Source organism: Rhodnius prolixus, unplaced genomic scaffold, assembly GCF_049639745.1.
Source record: "Rhodnius prolixus isolate KJV_2025 unplaced genomic scaffold, Rpr scaffold_3, whole genome shotgun sequence".
Lineage (NCBI taxonomy): Eukaryota > Metazoa > Arthropoda > Insecta > Hemiptera > Reduviidae > Rhodnius > Rhodnius prolixus.
In genome coordinates this window covers 26,180,987-26,193,118 of record NW_027411603.1, presented here as the reverse complement: position 1 = coordinate 26,193,118, position 12,132 = coordinate 26,180,987, and the positions used below count along the sequence as shown (strand labels likewise).

Here is a 12,132-nt window from a genome sequence, read left to right as displayed (position 1 = left end):
AAGCACGGGTCTGTGGAATTGTACTGTACTGTATACACTCGGAAAACTTCTGAAAGCTGCAGGCAAATCCTTGCGGTAAATTCGTCTTATTGCTTAGATTAATACTTTACTTCTATTATTAGAGACAGACAAAGATGCTAGTGCAACCTCGTCTTTTGTGTACTTTATTTTATGCAGAATCGTTTATTAAAAGTCTCAATTATTGAGATGGCGCGACAAGTCGAAGTGGCGATAGATAAATTTTACTTATAATCATGTTTTATTTTATTTTTTAATTTAAGGCGGGACGACATCTGAATTAATTTTAATTCGAATAAACATAGGTAGGATTTTAAATTAAATTTTACGGTACGCTGGATAATTTTATCTGAATTGGTTTCTCTATTACAAACATAATTGAAGTCAAATTCTTTACAATAAACTTATGAGTCAACCTTTGACTCCTTAACAAAAACTTACAGTTTAAAATGTTAAGTATAAGGGTTGATTAAACGCCAAAAGGTACACAAATCAGCGAGTACCCAACATTTCATTAATACCTCATTAATATTTAAGTAATTCTACTGCATTAATTTTCATTAATAAGTTATTTTTTAGATTTTATTAGATATCACAGACCCTTATGCTGGCCATTTTCGTCTACAAAATATATGTTCAAGTAGCACTGTAGATTGACTGTAATATCTAGTTATTTATAATAATCAAACTATTAATTACAGGTTAAAAAGAAAAACGTTATAAAAAATAAAATAAAAATATGAGGCTAAAAAATTCAAAACCTTGTTTAAAAAAATGCTTACACCAACAAACATCAATGATTTTGTTTATTTATTTTTATTTCTTAAATAAAAATCGTCGGTTTAAGTTCATTCTTCGATTAAAGTAATTGTTATTTTATGAAGTAGTCAAACGTTTATAATAATAGGTAATAATTATCTGGCTTTATCGCAAATAATATAGTTTTCTTCAATTACATTCTCCATCTAGGTGTTCTTCCCACAATGTTGTATATGTGTAATATAAAGTAAATAAGATATGCATATATTTAGGACAGCTAATTATTCCAGTATTTTACTATAAGTAAAATTAGGGGGACTAAATTAAATTACAATAGAGAAATGAATAATTATTGTTTAATAATCTACTTGTTATTAACTGTGTGTTAATTGTGCTCACGAATATATCGGTAAAACGAATTCAAGACAGTAGCCTACTCTAACATTGTCTTTTTCTACTTTAACATGCATGTACGTATATGTGATTTATCATAATTATAACAAAAAAATAATATAAATGAAGTGGCCAGCATAAGGGTCTGTGATATCTAATAAAATCTAAAAAATAACTTATTAATGAAAATTAATGCAGTAGAATTACTTAAATATTAATGAGGTATTAATGAAATGTTGGGTACTCGCTGATTTGTGTACCTTTTGGCGTTTAATCAACCCTTATACTTAACATGTAAGTTTTTGTTAAGGAGATTTTTGTACCTTTTGGATAGATTTTCCTTTTTGTCTATTTTACAAAGTTACATATCTGCTTTACAGATTTTTTTAAAATTTGGAATAAGCAATTCTATCATTATAACCTGATAAGGTGTTAACTACCACTGGAGAGATCTTTTTAAAAAATGATTGTAGTTGCGGCTCCCAAACCATCCTCAATAACAATTTTTTTGAGAAAGCGTTTTGAATAACATAGGAAGGTATTTGTACGTAAATAGCAAAATTAAACTGCGATTTCAGTACTTCCTTTTAAGAGGAGTAAGAAAAATAAACTAGGATTGCAGTACTTCTCCCTAAAAGGCAAAGATTTTTTAATCGAACAATTCATTGATTTAAATCGGTTCACTCATTGATAATTTAAACGATTGCAGTACTTCCTCTTAGTAGGAGCAAGAGAATCAGCAACGTAGAGGAGCTTTAACCACTTATTCGAGCTGAATTTTATCAAAATCGGACTAAGCGTTATAGAAATATTGGTAATAATAGTTTTAGAAAGGGCCTTATTTGGGTGGGGCAAACTCCCCTCCTTATGAGGCACGGTGCCGAGACTTTTAAAGTGCAAATCTGTAAAAAATTTCGATTCGAATGACACTTCATTCATAAAAATCGGTTCACGTGTCGATAATTTGAAACGATTGCTATACTTCCCCTTAACAAGTGTAAGAGCTGATCGCCGCTTTAATGTTACGTAGGGGAGCCCTAACCCTATCATCCTAACAAATTTTATCAAAATCGGGCCAAGATTTACAGAGTAATTAGTAATAATAATTTTGGAGGGGGCCTTACATAAAGGGGGCTAACTCCTCTCCCATTCGATGTACAGCGTCGGGACCCCCAAAAGGCACATCTACATAAAATATTGAATCGAATGACACCTCATTCATGAAAATCGGTTCACGCGTTTTGGCGCTACGTTGTTTACAAAAAAGGTAACAACAAGAACAACAACAAGAACAACAACAAGAACAACAACAAAAAGAAGAACAAGAACAAGAACATTTTTTGAAAAAGCCGTTTTTGCTCATTTTCGGCAACTTTTTTCTCGAAACCTATTAGATCTGGGTGGTTGCAAAAAAATTACAGTTATAAAGGAGGGTTTGGAGTAAGATTTAAAGAAAATTTGGGAATTTTATCTTTTATAGAAAAAGAGAAAAAAATGGTCAAAGTTGGGTGTTTTTCAACGTTACGCTTTTTCGTGCAGTTTTTGATGGTCAACCCTTATACAACTGTCCTACCGGACAGTTTTAATGATGGATGAAAATGCAAACCGTACCGAAATAGTAAAAACTATTAAGATGGATAAAATAACGATAAGCTGATCTTAAATACCTAGACATGTACCTTTAAAAAAAACAAAACCTTAAGTCACATTTTAATACTTTAGGAATAGATAGAACAGAACCACGAAAAAAGTATGTTTTTATAGATTTACACAGATACACCAGATTTAGAAAGATAAGAAATGTAAATAAAACGTCTAAAGCAGCTATATTCAAAGACATATAATGTTACTACAGTTTTATGTGATTAAATAGTACCTGACGCTTTGAAGAACATTGAAGTATCGACGAGTTGTGATACACAGTGTTAAAAATAGAATAAATAATACATTTAGATATGGCACAAAATAAATTATGTTAAAGGAGATCACTATTTATTTACCTACCCAAAGCCTTCTGCTGTGTTTATTTGTTTTATGCACATTCAGTTTATTCAAATAGTGTTAATGCTATTAAGAAAATAAACTACGCATAATTTGTTTTTAATTAAGTACATCGTTCCATGATTATTTAGACAGAAATGATACAGTTCATCATTCTTTCATCGTTTCAAAAATTTAAATGCAATATTAAATAAATTAATTTTTAAAAATTGACACTTTTACACATTGTCACATTGAAAATGTCTCAGCTTTGCCTAACTTTTATATTTATTTCGCGTATTCGATAAATAGGAGCAATTTTACCAAGCAAAACTTGAAATAAAAGAACTTATAGTATGATCAGCTTTACCACCTTTTAAATGCATTTCTGTAGCACATTATTTAATTCTTATATATTTTTTTAATGAAAGGATCAGATTTTAAAAAGTGTTTTCAAAATTAATTAATACTTAAATATAGATTCTAGTTTAATTAATTACAAGTTTTTTATTGCCAACATTTAGATTTTCTTAAATTTAGATTTTTTTCTTACATATTCAGATGTTGAGACAACTCATAACACTTAAGTGTCGTTTTTGAGAAAAGATTATCAAGCTCTCCGCTAGAACTACTAAATTGAAAAGCATCACCTGTTTTTTGTTTTTGTAATAACTAAACCTGTGATGGCAACCCCCCAGTCTGCGCTAACGGTCCGCAAACGATCCTAAATTTTACTGAAAACTTCAAATGGAAAAATCTGTACGATCACAATACCTTCCCTTAAAAGTAGTGTAAGAGATATTAAAAGTAGTAGGTATCGTGCACTAGATCAAGTTTATTACATACTGTGGTAATTGTCAATTAAAAAATAAATAAATAAAAATTATCATTATGGTTTTTCTGAGCAGATTGTTAAATATAATATACCTTCTGTTCATAATAGTAATCATGTCAATAATTTTGTTTATACTATTCTCTACATATCTGTGTTAACTTTAACTTCTTCAAAGAACACTTCACCGGCTATCCTCATTTCTTCTAGCCGATCACTTATTGCATTTACCCTTAATTACATTGTCTATAGGATTCCATTGTCAATGTTGTTAATTATTCCATGACATTCTATGATTCTATTCGTAAAGAAATTAAATCTGAATTATTGCCCCGTAGGACAGGGGTTTTTTTTGGACAGTTACAGCTTTTCTGGTACCAGTTATGTAAAAGATCAGGCGTAAGAAGTTTGACCAATACATTGTTTAATTTTACACTGTAATAAAATAAAAGTTTGCGGTAAAATATTCGCAATATCTTTATGCACCATCTTCATTAAATAAGGAATCCGATAAAGGTGCTCGAATTGGGAATGTACTAACTAGGTTCCACTGTAGTACCTCTCAATAGTTAAGTTGATGCTGTAAATTGCAAACTATGCAGCTCAGCAGACAAAGATCAATGTTCTTTTTTATTATCTTCAAGTTAGAAATGATCATTTTAATATACATGTTCCTCATTTTAAAACATTTTCGTGTCTCTGTTTTTGGCTCTGAAACTTAAATGAGAGACACTCGCATAAATCTATTAAATGGTCGAGTGTGGCCAAAATTGTTATATTTACAACATATAACTGCCTCGAGATACAGACACGAAAAGGTGGCCGAGCTTATACTTTGGATTAGCTCTCTCTATTGCCATCTATAGTGAAAAAATAACGATCACTTATTTTTTGAATTAGTCTTATCAATATTGTCACTGAATTTTTCTTTATAAACATAGGCAATAAAAATCTTGGAAGTAATTTCACACAAGTTGGAGCATTCTAATGAGATGCAAGTATAAATTTTGAAGTGCTTTGTAACAACTACAAATTACAGCCATCTAAATTTCCGTTGTTATTCGGTCTCAATCGTTAATAACTTCTCTCTAATATTATTGTATAAATGTAGTAGTATACTTCCATATTTTATTGCAATTTAGTAGCTCTGAGCAAAGAATTTTGTTTAATTCCAATCTACTTACTTCAGTTATTTTATTATAACAAAATTAATTTTTTTAAAAAAATTTATTTATATCGGTCTAATAATATAATTTTCATTGAGCACTAACGAGTTTTGCAGATTTGAATCTGAAAAAATCATCCAGCACTTACATATCTTAGGGTGTTGAATTCAATCTCAAGAATTTATACCTGAGTCTCTTCCTTCTCAGAATCGTAACAGTTTGGTGTGACAATGAAGGTATGTTATATTTTAGATGAGAGAATTTTGGTGACTTATTAAGGTCGTGGAACGTTCTGTATTTTCTTTTAATTGTAAAGAGCCAGTATGTTTTACTGTGCAAGTTGCGGTTTCAGAAAAATGCAACGCAGTAGTTAAAGTTGAAAACATTTTATTCAGCACAGGATGGAACCCCATACTTAGCAGCTGAACAGCTATGAATGACGAATTATTGTTTTGTTCATGAGAATATGATGTTTGTCATTGTTTTCTCCGCCAGCAATCACCTGTCGAAATTTGATGTCAAGTCTAATATAAGGGTGCAAGTTTAATTGATATATTTTTTCTCTAAGGATGGGGTTTGGTTGAAGTAAACTGATGGTCATGTGCGCCTTCTAAAAATGTATTCCTTTAACTAACTTAAGGTGATCTCGTCTTGGCAGTCTAAGTTGACAAGACTTCTTTGCCATCAATCACATTCTATCAGGACTTTCGGTACATTCACTGTTGTTATACTGTTATTAATATCACTTATTTGGTGGAAATATTTGCGATTTTTGACCAAAATTTACGAATAAGAATTTAAAGAAATGATTTCAGGTGTTTAGGGTAAAATTATACACAATGCGTTTCTAGAAAGGAAGAACTAAAACAGAGAATGATCTTACAGAAGTGCTTAGAAGCACGTTGATGAAAGAGCGTATTTCTTCTTAGAAGAATGAGAAATAGAGCCATTACTTGAACCGTATTGATTTAAACAATTTATGATTCTCAAATTAGAATCCTTAGTATCTGTATAAAATCTAAGGCAAAACAATGGCATAAAGCTGATCCCAGAACTGTTAAAATAGCCATTAAAATAGATTGGTAGGAACAGAAAAACATCGAGTACTTCCAAATAGTCCCCACTGCCAGGTTTGGCGAACGCCCATAATTATGGGCCCTAGTTCTACGCTATTAATATCCCTATTTGGCTACAAAAGCCAAGGGATATGCGCATGCCTCCTTATATCAACTCTACCAAAAAAAAAAAAATCAAAACGTGAGTAAAAAAAAAGTTGATCGTTGGATACAAATTTGATAACCTTAATGAAATTTGGAGAAATTTAAAAAGTAACTCTTATAATTTAAAATCAATATTGAACCATTTCTCTTTCCTCAAGTTTTACCTTAGAAAACAATATTTTTGAAAAAAAATCATTTGATCTCTTTTCTAGAGAAGTATTAAAATAAAACTTTTTAATTTAAATAATTAAATATCCTAAAAGTAACAATAAGTTCGCAAAAGTTGAATGTGTTTTCAAAAAGATTTAATTGCATTAATTTAAAAACGTTCATTCGTTTAAAAGAACAATACTTGCTTCTAAGAGAGAGGAAATAAAGAAATTTATTCAATGGAATGTCCTCAATTTTGACGCTAATAGCAATTTAAGTGTATCCCTTTGCTCACAAAACTTTTTGTTAATCATCAATCCCCCTCAAAATTTCTAAAACTTCTTCTCGATGTTATCAAAATTTATTTTAAGTAAATTAAATAATATGTAATTAATAAAGGCAAATCTGATTTAAACATTCACAAGACTTCTTTCATCGCAATTTAAATAATTAGATTGCCCGAACAGATTGGTACAATTAATGGCCTATGCGGACGATGTGGCCTTGATTGGAAGAAACCAGAATGTCTTAAGAACTGAAAGCGGGAGCAGCCGAATTGGGACTGGAGATTTCGACAAAACGGAATATATAGTCTCCAGTAAAAGAGCAAATAGGCAAAACGCTCTAACTGTAGATGGATACACCTTCAAGAGTAAGGACCAGTTTAAATACCTAAGTACAATAATCACTGCAAAAAATGAAGTGTCTCAGAGGAAATAGGTGCTATGCAGCACTTCTCAATGTTTTAAAAAGCAAGACGGTTTTGAGAGAAATCAAGAAAAATATTTACAAAACCGTAATAAGACCTGTAGTGACCTATGCAGCGAAACCTAGGTTTTAACGAAAGAGTAGGAGAAAAGATTAAGTACCTGGAAAAGAAAGGTTTTAAGAAAAGAATATGGTCCCGTGAGGAGTGGTGACGGATGGAAAATGAGATCCAACCCAGAACTGAGGGAGCTGTACCGTGAACCAGATATAGTGAGAATGGTAAAAGCCAGTAGACTGAGATGGATTGAGCATGTAGAAAGAATGGGAAAAGAGAGAATGCCCAAGAATGCAATGGATGGTCACCCAGGTGGTAGAAGATTGAGGGGCAGGCCGAGAATGAGATGGTTGGAGGATGTCCGCAGACTAGGTATTAGGAGATGGCGAGTCAAGGCGCAAGGCAGAGAGGGTTGGAAGGAAGGAAGATTACCTGAAAAATTCTACAAGTAAAATTTTATAGCAAGCAATTTTAATAACTTTTTTTAGTTTAAAACTAAAAACTTTTTTTTTTTTTTAAATTTATTTGCTTTTCACAATATACAAAAAGAATAAAATGCAATCAGTGAATATGATAGGAGAAAGTCTTCATGACCGGATCAGCTTGAGGAGAGAAGCTGCCCACCGGCAACACTTTCGCTGGAGTTCCTTACATTACTGGAGATTGTCACGTGGCCAACAGCGTTTTAATATGCGTGGAGGACGATCTGGAATTTTTTGTGGTGGAAAAACAAAATTAAAATTTATTTTGTGCCCCATCTTTTGGATCACTTGCCATCTCACCACATACACATATTTACTTATTGTATATTATATTCACTAATATCAGATTTATATAATAGCATTTCAGTAGTTTTACGTACTAAGTTCGGTGTGTATAACAATGTGTCAAGCTGGGATTAGAGATTGGTAAAAGGTGAATATCCTGGCGAATCAGAGCGTTCAATTGCTCTCAGGGAGAATTGAGTAATACTCTGGGAATTCGTTGTACGGAATAAATGACAGTACCAATTCATTTGAAGCACTTTTTAATTTTAAGAAAACGAAATACAGAAAAAAAGAGAGGTATTAAGCCGATATAAATCACTTATGCTAGATATTCCTTGGTTTGAAGTTACGCTTGAAGCAATAAAACCGTAGCATTTTGAAATTTCTGCATTCTGTCGTAATTTTTTTCAAGAGTAAAGGTGGACACTGATCAATTTACGAATGTAATCTACGTACTCCTTTGTATGTATATCATATGGATTGCAATTAATTAAACTATTTTATTTTAATGTAGTTCAATATTATCTATGTTATCAGAGTTTATCCCCGTTTTCGCGCCTTCGAGTCCTTAAGACAGAAATACTCGTCTACTTCTACAGTTCTCAGATGGTCGGCATGTTTCTTATCCCGCCATCCACTTAGTAGGTTTTCACGGGATGAGTATCCAGTTTTCTTCTAGAGTAATCTTTCCCACTGGAGTTTAAAACCCAAACAACATCATGGATATTTTGTCATGGTTGGAGTCAAGTTTTGACTTTATATTATGCAACACTTTCTAAAAGTTTAAGGTTATAAAGTGCTGGTCACTGATATCATCCTAAGGACTGAAGAGTATCTTCTTGTTCAGATATGGAAATAAAACAATTTTATAGATCTGCTTCATTTTCTACGGTAGTCCATAAATGGGTTAGCCCATTTTCGTGAAGAGAATTGGGTTCCGTTCATTGTTCTTATCCATTCTTTGAAAATATTTAGCTAAAATCTTTAATGTACTTCCTGCAGTCATTTTATTCATGGCTGCAGTCTCCAACCATTTCACACACCTTCTTTATTTATGATGTTCTGAAATTACCACAAGAGTGGCTTCTTTTAAACTGTTTACCAACCTTTATTTGTTTTGCGGAGTGTAAAATGTAATTCTAATATTAAACAGAAATAGTCTGACGTAACTACAAAAAATATGTATTAAAATTTATAATAAAACTTATTAAGTGCAAATGTAAATCTCCCATCAGATTTGATTAATTGTAATTAATTAATTCCGTTATTTTATTAAAATTAAATAAGCTTTAATGTTTTCAACATTGTAACACAATATGCGCGCAGATTCACTTTTTTTAAGCAAGATAATTTGTTCGTAGTTAATGCCTAAATACTTCTGTTTGAATTTTGCACAACTACTAAAGCCATGACTGCCTTTTTACAAAAATTCTTTAGCTACGAATTTACACTGGAACTCAAGTACTCCGTCAACCATCCGCACATCCAGTTGGGTGAGCGCCGCTCAAAGTTAGACAAAATCAATCTTTAAATTACATGTTATTGTTATCTTCACTTTTCGCACATTAAGTAATATCAATACAATTCTTGGCTTTGCTTCACTAAATTTAAGATTCTGACACATTACATCTGCGATAGGTAAGCGCCCAAAAAACTGTGACCAAAACTTCCGTATTACTTATTACTATAGCATTGGTCGAGAAATCAGGCTAATATGGATTCATTACAATTCCATTAACTCTTTAATAACTTCAGCTTAATTCTCTCTCTTATAAGTTTTATTATTAATTTGCTTATCAATAATCTCTATTCATAATTATAAGAACATATTTTAATTCACCAGGTTTTTGTTTATATATATATTTTTTTTTGTTCGTTAGCAAGATAGAGCTTATTCAACTTTTATCATTAAACAATAAATGAAAAATAAAGTTTCTGGACAAACTTTTTTTTTTACTGTCACTTACATAACCGAAACAATTTAATCGCATGATTTTTGAAAAACTTTAATCACACATCGGTGCCAAGAAATGCCAAAAAACAACGAAATAATGCGGGGGGGGGAAAGGGCATTTTGTTAACTTTCAAGGCCAGGTAGTCTTGCGAGGAGATTGTACGTGGGTAGATTTACTATTACAAACAACGTGGACTTTTACGGGAAGGAAGAAACCTGCTCGTTGATTCCATGTTGCATTGGCTCTTGTTCTCTATTGTTTCTATAATTATTTGTTGGCCCTCACTACTGTTATTTTAAATAACTACCCAATATCTGGGTCCTGTTTTAATAGGACTATTGTTCTTCTTGCCTTTTCTATATGTACTTAATTAATATTTTAATGTTCAATTCATTTTGCGGATAATTACATTTTCAAAACAATCATTTACAACTTAAAATCAAAGAAATGTTATTTTTACCATTATTTACCAAATGTTAATTTACCCACTATTGAGTTTAGGCTTCTAGCACGCTGTATAATACTTAGATATTACTCAATTAAAAGTATTACTAGTATAATTTAATAGGGATTCAATATGTAAATAAAATTCAAAATTGATGAAACAGATGAGAATAAGTTTACTAAATAAATGAACTTTACGTCCAACTACCAAATTAGGTATCGAGGACGGAGGGCGACTAACAAACATACTTTACAAAATTTATCATATTAACCATTAAATAAAATTCAGGGCCTAGACCGGTAATCGAACCTAGCATCACAATACTTCTTAGCTTTGTGGGCCTTGGCTCACACGAACCACTCATGGATACCTCCTTCTAGATGCTAGAAAACCGAGGTGCTCACGGTGCAGAGAGAGATTTTCAGTTTGGCATGTGTTGGAAGGGTGTCAGGCACTTCGTCAAGATAGAGAAGCAGCAGGCCTGCCACATGATTTGCGCGCAACGTTGCAAGAAGGGTCTTCATACACAAAAAGGTTATTTGGTTTCTTGAAGAGAATAAATATGTATCACCAAATTTAGATTAGATTAGGTTTAGGTTTAGAGGTTAAAGGGAAGAGGAATATCGAGTACTCTTCCCAAAGTGTAAATGAAGAGTGAAAGAATTTTATTGGTATAATTGTATTTATTAGCGTGTATGTATTTATTAGCATGTTTGTATTTATTAGCGTGAATGTATTTATTGGCGTGAATGATTGTATAACTGTACAGTATTTAGTTGTAGGTATATAGGGTGTAGGAATATTTATAAGAGTACTACACCCAGTTAGAATTAAGGACTATTAACAGGGGAAGGAATATTTATAAAAGTACTTCCCTTCAGGAGCAAATAATCTTTTGGCCAAGAAAGAAACGAGTTGAGTCTACATGATATTACTATAGGGAAGCACATCGATAATTTACTTAAAATTATTTTAATTTATCTTACTGATAAGAGGCATACCTAAGGGTTTGGATAACCCCAAAATGAGGAAAATGTAAGGGATGGTAACTATGTATCCACCCTCCCTCCCCCTCGTCGGCTGAGTCGATGGTTTAAGAGGGGATGTATGGAGGCATTGTTCGTAACCTGGAGCTCCACTAACCTTGCTGGTCAAGGTTCAGCGTCGGATGCGCATGGGTTACAAGAACATCTGCCATCCCAAGTAGTGGAGCAATATGTTCGAGAAGAACAGATATTAGAGGCGCTAATAACCTCAGCTGTTGATGCGCCAAAAAAAAAAAAATAATAATAGGCGCATAATAAGCTCGGGGCGCCAAGAAGCTCAAATGTTTGTTGCACCATAATAACAAAAAAATATTAAAATTAAGCGCATTATCCTTAATATGTTCTGGTTAGTTAAAAGGCAACAACAAGAGCTTTTAACTCTGTTTCAACTGTACCCAACCAAACAAAGGAGTAACTGGTGGAAGTAAAAATTTATCCACAAGAAATTCGCCTTATAACTCTAATGTAGATGTATTTTTTACTTTCAGCTTGAACATAGATCAGCATTAGGACTTCATAAAAGCATGAAATTGTCTTGAATGTATCAACTGCTATAATATTTTACCTACTTTCAAATTACTGTTCTTATAATTTCGTCTTTGTAAGTAACTAATCATTAAATTGTTTCTTTCATTAAA

General features: G+C 32.1%; 1 long non-coding RNA gene across 1 annotated transcript in view; it reads left to right on the top strand.

The window, feature by feature from the left end:
• Window positions 1–12,132, top strand: part of LOC141453566 (uncharacterized) — a 16,446-nt gene extending 4,314 nt beyond the window's left edge. Inside the window, exons 2-3 of the long non-coding RNA XR_012458069.1 lie at window positions 10,829–10,982; window positions 11,983–12,132. This is a non-coding gene — a long non-coding RNA (uncharacterized lncRNA). The remainder of the gene's footprint in view (window positions 1–10,828; window positions 10,983–11,982) is intronic.